Raw genomic sequence first — 10,184 nt, forward strand, 5'->3', positions numbered from 1 at the left:
GTCCAGCAGAAGGGTCTTCCCCTTCTTGGACCCTCCGGCTTCCTCAGTTGGGGCGGCCTTTCTCTTCTTTCCTCCCCCCGTTGGAAGGGGAGAGGCATCTTCTTCTTCTTCCTCCTCCTCATCTTCGGAGGCGGAGGGTGCGTTGGGGCCGTCGGGCAAATCCGACGGCACCGGGCGCCGAGAACTCTTTTGGGTCCCCGTGGCCTTCTCCTTGGCCTTCTTCTCGGCACCATGTGAGGTGCCGGAACCAGTAACTTTGCTAAGTGTGCGTCTACTGGGCCTTCGGGCAAAGGGGCCGGACAGTCAAACTGTCTAGATGCCCTCTTCCAGTCCTGTCAAAGGAACGGGAGTTTAGATCCCACATAAAGTCACACTATGAAATTCGGGTATCCCATAAGGGACTAAATGTCAGCTTACTTCGGAGGCTTGACATTTGGCGCAGAATCCACGATCCTTGGTGACAGGAGGGGAGACCTCGGAACTCTTGAAAAGCACCTTCCAGGCATCCTCGTGCTTCGTTTCGAAGAGCCAGGATAGAGTCTGGTGCTGGGCCGGGTCGAACTCCCACAAATTGAAGTCCCGTCGTTGACACGGGAGGATCCGGCGGAAGAGCATGACCTGGACCACATTGAGAAGCTTGACCTTCTTGGTCACCAGGTCTCAGATGCAGGTTTGGAGTCCGGTCACCTCTTCCGGATTGCCTCACGACATGCCCATCTATTTCCAAGATGTGAGCCGGGTGGGGATGCCGGATCGAAATTCGGGGGCCGCTGCCCATTAAGGGTCACGTGGCTCGGTGATATAAAACCACCCCGATTTCCACCCTTTGATGGTTTCCACGAAGGCACCCTCGAGCCAGGTGATGTTGGCTATCTTGCCCACCATGGCACCTCCGCATTCCGCCTGTCGTCCTTGCACGAACTTCGGCTTGACACTGAAGATCTGCAGCCATAGGCCAAAGTGGGGCTGGATGCGGAAGAAGGCCTCGCACACGACGATAAACGCCGAGATATTGAGGATGAAGTTTGGGGCCAGATCGTGGAAGTCCAGGCCGTAGTATAACATGAGCCCCCGGACGAACGGGTGAAGAGGAAAACCCAGTTCGTGGAGGAAATGGGGAAGAAAAACAACCCTCTCATGGGGCCTGGGGCTGGGGATGAGTTGCCCCACATCTGGAAGCCGGTGCGCGATGTCGTTAGACAAGTATCCGGCGTTCCTCAGGTTTTTGATTTTCCCCTCCATGACGGAGGAGGCCATCCATCTACCTCCCGCTCCAGACATGGTTGGAGAAGGTTGAGGTGGGAAATGCGGGCTTGGGTGCTGGAGCTCGAGCACGCAGGGACGGATAAGCAGAGGAGGAAGAAGGCGTGAATGGAAAGGGCGGATTCTTATCCCCTTATATGGGCGGCCAAAACTACGAGCCCCCCACCGGCCTAATAAAAACTCGCTTATCTCCCAAGCGCCGCAGTTAGTGGAGCGGTTGGGTTACCCACGCCCGTATTGATGAGAATCCCGAAATAAGGGGACATGATCTCTGACAAGACGTGCCAAGGAAACCGCCTCGCTAAACGCGCTGAGGTGGAACAATAAAATGAGTAAAAGCCTGGCTGTGGCATGATGTCACGCCGCCGAATACGTCAGCAGATCCAATTAACGCAAATATTATTCTCTCTACGGTGCAATGTGGAACTTATTTTGCAGAGCCGGACACTACCCTGGTGTTAAACATATTCTATGAAATATTCTGAGAAGCAACCCGCCTTGCAATGCCGAAGACAACTTGCACGCGGACTTGTCGTCATTGAAGCCTGGTTCAGGGGCTACTACGGGAGTCCTTGTTTAGGGGGTGTCCGGATTGCCGGACTAAGACCTTTGGCCGGACTCCCGGACTATGAAGATACAAGATTGAAGACTCCGTCTCGTGTCCGGATGGGACTTTCCTTGGCGTGGAAGGCAAGCTTGGCGATACGATATGAAGATCTCCTCCCATTGTAACCGACTCTGTGTAACCCTAGCCCTCTCCGGTGTCTATATAAACCAAAGAGTTTTAGTCTGTAGGACGAACAACAATCATACCATAGGCTAGCTTCTAGGGTTTAGCCATTCCGATCTCGTGGTAGATCTACTCTTGTACTACCCATATCATCAATATTAATCAAGAAGGAGTAGGGTTTTACCTCCATCGAGAGGGCCCGAACCTGGGTAAAAACATCGTGTCCCTTGTCTCCTGTTACCATCTGCCTAGACGCATAGTTCGGGACCCCCTACCTGAGATCCGCCGGTTTTGACACCGACACCCGGTCTCCCACAACTACTGTGAGACCGGTAAAATAGAAAACCTATCAAGGTCAAACCTTTGCCTTGCACATGATCCACTTGAGCTAGATGAAGACGATCTTCTCCTCCTCAAGATGGACCACCTTTCTTGATTGCATTGGCTCGATGAAGACTACTAGATTGATCCCCCATACTCCACTATGGGTGAGCCACTCTTCTGCACTTCTTCACAAGTCCATTGTCGCCACAATGGACGGCAAGCTTCAAGCATATGATATCTTCGTGATGATCCTACTTGAACTTGCACACCGCAACCTAACCCCACAAAGAACTCTCACGAAGACCATGGGTTAGTACACAAAGCGTAATTGACCATGCTTACCATACCATGGGATCGCTTGATCCCTCTCGGTACATCTTCTATGCTTTGTGTGTTGATCAACTTGATTCATTCTTTGACTTAGTCTTGATCAACCTTGAATCTTTCCAACTCTCTTCATTTGGATGATGTCTTGAAGGTAAAGATGAATGATCACACAATCTTCTTCAAGACATGCTTGCAATAAGCTCAACACTCACATGACCGATCTTTGGATAATTCCTTAATAGCACCGTGGTCATCACAAACTCTCCTTGAGACCAACAAATGGACTCCAAGAAAAGCATATGGACAAACCCTTCAAATATAACTCAAGGAAACCATTAGTCCATAGAGATTGTCATTAATTGCCAAAACCAAACACGGGGGCACCGCATGTTCTTTCACATGGTGTGATAGACAGATATTGTATGTTCTAGAAACAGGAACACGTGTCTTATTCAAGTATAATGTGTAAAGTAAGCAGATGGAATTCAAAAAAATTAGAAGCAATACAAGCTAGACATCACACATAACATGCAACCACATATAACAATGCCAAGTTAGAGGGAGCACCAGTGATGGTGCACTAACGGAGACATGCTCATCATAAACACAGCTTTATTGAGTGTCTATGCATGTGTTGTCTTGGAAATCATCTTGGGGGTGTGGAGGAGTAGAAACTATAGAGGCCATCAATTCGGAAGGAGCACCTTTATCCGCTGCCTTGCTAACTTCCTTCCGCTTTATTGATTTTGAATTTTCAAGTAAAACAGACAAGAAAAAGCAATAGAATTCTCTTTTCAGAACTCATTCATTCATGATACTGACAATCACTACTTTGATGTAAGGCACACACATGATACCAGGATGGAATATGTACGAAAAATAGGACGGCATGGCATGTTCACAACTGTTTGTGTAAACTAAGAAGAAACCATTCGAACAAATAAGAAGCAATGCAAGCTAGACACCACATGAAAGATGCAACCAATATGACTCTACCAAGTTAAAAGTGTCCCATCATAAATGTAATTTCAACAAATTAGAAGCAGTGCATGCTATAAATCATATGAAAGATGAAACTAATATCGCACTGCATATACTAAAGGTGTCTCGTCATATTGATTGATGCGGGATACAAAAAAACAATAGTTTTATGTAATGACATGCTTAATAGACAGATGTACTATGTACTAAATACAGGAAGGCATGTCACATTAACAGGTATAATATATAAGCTAAGCAGGCTAGCACATGTACTTTAACCAGATTGGAAGAATTACAATCTATACACCATATGCAACATGCAACCACCTATCACGCTGCCAAGTTAGAGCAAGCACCTGCGATGCTAGTGTAGGGGAAATGCTATAATCAACTACAGAGCTACATTCACTATCTTCATCTAGCATTGTTGTTTATTGAGAATCATGTCAGGAGGCTGACGCTGCATTCTTTAAATGAGGAGTAGTCCACTTGCCTGCCAGCCTCATCATAAGTTATTGATGAGGGATACACAAGAACATTAGTTTGATGTAAGAACATGGTTAATACACAGATGTACTAGTATGTACCAAAAATAGAAAGGCATGTCATATTCAAAGGTATAGTGTGTAAGCTAAGGAGATGCAATTTAACCAAATTGGAAGCAATACAAGCTAGACATCCGGTTGGAGTGGTGAGCATGATCATCTAAGACCTGAGAGCCTGGTGGGAGGCGGGCTGCTTTTTAGTTGGCTTCCAGGTGATGCCTATCTTTGCTGGGCTTGTTACTGGCTCGGCCAGTGCCCTGATTAGCTATTTTTCTTCTGGTGCTCATGGGATGGTGGTTCATGTAAAAGATATCTTTACTTATCTTAATAAAGGGGCTGTTTGGTTTGTGACTAACTTTGCCAATTGTTGCCACACCTAAAGCTAGGCAAGTTTGACTAACTTAGGTGAGTGTTTGGTTCAAGCCACACCTTAGGCAAGCCACACTTGGAACCCACATGGCATACACACAAAAAATGTGGCAAAATTCCCTTAGGCTTGCCAACTTGTGGCTTTCATTTTGATGAACTAACCTTGGGCAAGCTTGGCAAAAATATGTGGCAAAGTGTGGCAATGCTAGGCCTAGAACCAAACAGCCCCAAAGACCGACTTCGGCCTTTCAAATACAAGCTAGACACCTTATGGAACATGCAACCACATATGACACCAGGAAGTTAAAGCAAGCACCTGGGATGGTGGTTCATTGCGAGTGAGGTCATCAACTCTAGAGCTACGTTTATCGTCGCCATCTGCTGACACTGCACCCTTTATCATGCTATAACGTGTCGTGCCTACCCGCGAAGAAAGCTGGCTCAACTTCTCTCTTCTCTTTTTTTCTTCTCTCGAGGCAGACTCTGAAATACCCTTGCATAAAAACACAATAGTGAGAGTATGGGTGAAGTGTGTGCAGAACTAGTGCACTGTAAAAGTAGCAGATAGCAGGTGGCTGAAAAATAAATGACAGGAGACATATGATAGCTCTACAACATTGCATGGCAAACAAAATTAGATTCTACTCCATATGATTTTGTAATATATGAGCACAGGAAATGCAGGTACTCCTCCAGCACACCACCACATGTGGTCATATCTAAGATAACAGTCGACTAAAAATAAATAGGTCAATCGATTTTTTTAATGAACCGTCCGATCTATAAGGAACGGGCAGATGGCCTTCGTCTACCTCCCGCCAGCGACCACCAGCCCAGACCCCTACCTCCGCCGCCCGACCCTCCCTTTGACCTCACACCACCGCCGTGCTTGGCAGCGCCCCCAGGCCATCCCTTTAATCCCGGCCGACCTCTAGATCGGGCACTAGTAGCTCTAGGCCGCACACGCCCCTAAGATAAACACCAAGGCGTTGCTTCCCCGGAGTAATAGGCATACTAGCGCCTGTTACGCTGGGGAATGCTTCCATTAATTGGGAATCAACTGGCCAGAAATTGAAATTCAGGGGGGCGACGGACCTCTAGCTAAGGTGAAATAGTATATGAGGAGAAACCTTGCGCATCGCGAGTTACTAGGAACATCTAGTATGAAGAAGAAGCGGTCAACTAGTGTCTTCTGTGGGATGAATACCGTGCAAGCAGACACATAATATTTGCACGAGTAAGGTAAGAGGAGTACCCTTATCGGTTGCCAGTGTGGTGCTGATATGTCGCGGCGATCTTCTTGTTTTTCCCGGGGGAACCGATGTTTTGGGGAGCCGTGGATCCTTGGACAAACCCATGGCCAAATTGTTGACTATGTTGCCGTGGCCGTATATCGGCAGAGGGGAAGGAGATCCGAGGCGGCGAAGGACGGTGTACCAGGAACGGCTCCGATGCGGTGGACGGTGGCGAAGTTGGAGCGGCAGCGGTGAGGCGCAGGACGACGTGGTTGAACTGGCTAGGGTACAGATGGCTCGGCCTCGGCTTCAACTACTAGCGGTGGAGGGCATTGGGGTTGAGGCTGCGGTGGACGACGACGTCGGGGTATCGGCTCTAGCGTGATGGAGGAGGGCGGCGGTTGATGGGTGGGATGGGGTGGCGGACGGAGGACACCGGGGTTTCGCGGCTGGTGGAGAGGTAGTTTTGGTACCCACGGAGTATGAATGGGGAATCAGACGGGTGGGGGGAACCATGTTTCGGTCTCGGACGTGCTTGTTTTTGGCTTTTTTGAACAGAAGATGGGACGCACTTGTTTGAAATTTGGGGAAAGTACAAACTTTTCCCCCCTCTTAAATTTTGGACCTACTGCGGGTCGGGGGTAGGATGGTAAACCTAGGTGTCCCAAATAGTGGGCGGGAGCGATTTCAGTCGCACGCATGTGTGCTTAGGCGGCCATTGTGTATGAATGTTTTTCGGAAGCTGTTGCGTGGCGTCTATATGAAGCTACAAACCTACCCCGGTTTAGACCTTTGGACGTCAGGCCGGTAGGTTTCACGGGTCGTAGTTATTAGAAAAGTAATTTCCTTGTACTACCAAACATTTGTCTCACGCGGCTTCGGGCGAGTAGAGGCTCTTTTGGTGCTTCGTTCGAAATTTTGAAACACAAGCATTCACGTTTAGAGTACTGTTGAACTATGAGGATTGACCTAAATAGACAACGTTATATTTGACCATGTATGTTTGAAAACCGCATTAAATTATCCGCTTCTTTTTGAAAATTTGACACTTGAAAATCCTATAACTATGATTATTTTGGAATGGAGGAGCTAAATTTGAATCTATTTTGTACACGACTACATATGCTATTATGTACGAAATCGGGGCAAAGATTGGTGCCCCCATAATATAGGTATGATTTACAAATGCCATGATATCAAATTCAAACAATTGAATGGACTTCATGTTGAATTGGATTTTTTAAACCACCTGAAGTTGAATTCAAATGTATGCTGGTTCATAGGTAGCTATTTATAATGTTCATTGTGTAACTTTCACATGTATAATGTGCTTTACACACACAACATGAACTATACTCACGTTTATATTCGATTGCTAAAGCGATGCATTGTCTGGAGTTCAAAATACTAACTATGTGGATCAATTGTGTCGAATAATAACATAGACATGCTCAAATTCGATAGAATCTAGATGTCTGATGGATCAATGACCACTCCTTACGTGAATTGCAAATATCATGATCCCATCCTAATATTAGAATACAATTTATATCTTTAATCAATGTGTACAACAGTCTTTTACGTGTAGTTTCACTCTCCATCGGTGATCTCTCTCACATGCTCGCACACTCTCTCCCGAGGTGTCTTTCTCGCACACATGGTCTAGATATAACCCTCCCTCCCTCTCGTAACCATTTACAACTGTTTTCTCTAACCTTTATCACAAGCACTCTTCCTCTCGCAAGCATACACACGCACAATCCCCATCAACCCTTTCTATATACATGGACCTGCCTACGTGTCTCATGTACGCACATTATCTTTAGGTCTGTCTCTCACGCATTGTCTCACACCTCTCTTCTTAATCGACGAGTATGATTCTAGCAGAGCATTCTGTAGGATGCCCCTTAAAGTTAGGTTGGATGAATAGTAATATCAGAGATAAAGGGGTTACCTTAGTCCGAGAACCTAGGGTTACAAATCCTAGCCGGCTTTGTCAGTGGACACAAAGTCCTTCACAATTCTTCTATCTTTGTCTCGTACGACTAGTCATCCATGGGTCTTCCTAAATGTGTCACGGGCCGACCAATGTGGCGCAGGACGGAACGAACGAAGGGCCTCACCTCGACCCACCGGACCTCACACGGTGACACACCCTCTGCCCCCACGTCTCATTATCTTCTCACACCCACACATACCAACACAAACACCACACACAAAATAAATTGCTCCTGGTGCCTCTATTCCCTCCCCCTTGCATATACACACTCAAGGGAAGGGAATCTCTCGTCGTGACGTCATATTCGTCTCTCTCTCTAGACCACTCTCATTTCTCGTGCTATCTCTCCCACGCCCCCCACCGGCCCCTCTATCCATGACTCTCTCGAATACGTAATACACACATATACCTCTCTAGGCCTCTCCAAATGCATCAACTACACATTCACACATGTTACATCACGTACCCCATTGATCTAAAAAGCCCTCTCTTCACGTTTCTTCCGCATACAACATTCATTTTGAATAAAGTGTGCCAAAAAATTATTTTAGAGTTTCTACATATATAGAACATTACAAAGTTATATAGAGGAGTACGAACGCTAATTTGCATTGCATGGTGCCCACAATGATGTTTATTCCGCACTTTGAATTTGTATATTTTTATACTATATACAAAGTTAGTCATAATAAAGAGAAACGAAGAGCATCTCTCTCTCCACCGCATACCCCCCCTGGACGCCCCTTTCACGTATGCACACAAAACTATCTCCAGGTCCTCTAAAAGTAAGCCCCCAGAAAATTCACACATGTTTCATCTTTCTCTCGCGATATATGCAATGAAGATCATTGTATTTGAAGCGAAAGCATGATACATACATTGGACTTCAGAATCCACTCATTACGGTCACCATTTATGATTAGTGGTTATTATACAGTCACGGGCTCACCATATAACTCTGTATTTGCTCAAGACATGACTAGTTGACCAGTTAAACGCTCCACGTGGCACCTCTAGTGTTGCATCACATTATCTCACTACCGTCATGCCCAACTGTCGGCTTGTATCTACTCTACATCTACACTCTTATAAAATATACATAAAATACACTCTTATAAAAAATAGAGTTGGTGATGATGGTGTGCCTGCCCTGCCATATAGGACGTCTGATTTATATCTGATGGATAGGAAAGAAACTATGGCAATTTTGCAAAAAGGTACCCACACACCTCTCCACATTTGCAAATAAGGCCTTCCATCGTTCATCCTTTTCTCTCACAAAATAAACTAGTCATACAAATGCATCTTGATGTTACGTGCAACGCACGGGCATCTTGCTAGTAAGAATGAAAACAAACGACAAACAAAATTGGACGGTGGTTCGAAGTCATGACCGCGGGCACAGCGGACAAGGTGGCCTTGTATTGGTATGCTGAGCCGTCTGTTTTAACACACAAGAGCTGGTGTGGTGATTATACACGCACGCACGCACGCACACGAACTTCATGCACATAACACTCACACAAACACATGCCCCCACGCACGCACGCAACATTCACACGTACACACATAGCCACGCAAGCATGCAACACTCACACACACACACGCACGCATGCATGCACACACCAGTACACCACACGACCAACACACACTCTCACATTCAAGTGTTCAACCTACACGTGCATGCGCACACATCAGGCCCTGACAGACACGTACACAACCAGGTGATTCCCGCGCACGGATTGGAGTCTTGTCGCGCCTGTGTAAATTTGTGTTTATCTAACCTTTTCCCTATGCGAACTGACAGGTGGGACCCGCACGGAAAATGGTCAATTTAACTAGTCAACATGGCGCCATGCTGACTATTTGGCCAGTCAATAGAGTGGAATCCAATGCCGAACCGTGAGCAAGTGACCGTATAATCACCGCAAAACGTATATAGTGACCGTAATCAGCTTGTTCTTAAGTTTGGTGACCGTATTATGCTTTTCTCTCTGTAGGCCCTCCAAAACTACATCTCTACACGTTCTCGCATGTTACATCTAACAACTATGCAATACAACACTACTACTATACTCTAAGACAATAAATCATATGTGTTTTTAGTTTTACTAGATATCATATTGTTACTTAATTATTCAGTTTGCATACATTAAAATTGCCTTTGAAATATATGGCCAGTACCATCTACCGTGTGGGAAAAATCCCGCCCTTTCCTGTTTAATCGGGTTTGTATCAATGGATCGTGCGAAACAACAAAACTATAGTACTATACAGTACAAGTGACAGTTCACTGGGGCCGTCGTGTCGTGTACTCCTCCGTCGTAAGAGTGGACCACTCGCTTTCGTAAATCTTCTAGTCCCTTTCACCGACATGTGGGACATCAAGCTACCGGGTCCACATGCCATAC

This window comes from Triticum aestivum, chromosome 6B (genome assembly GCF_018294505.1).
Source record: "Triticum aestivum cultivar Chinese Spring chromosome 6B, IWGSC CS RefSeq v2.1, whole genome shotgun sequence".
Classification (NCBI taxonomy): domain Eukaryota; kingdom Viridiplantae; phylum Streptophyta; class Magnoliopsida; order Poales; family Poaceae; genus Triticum; species Triticum aestivum.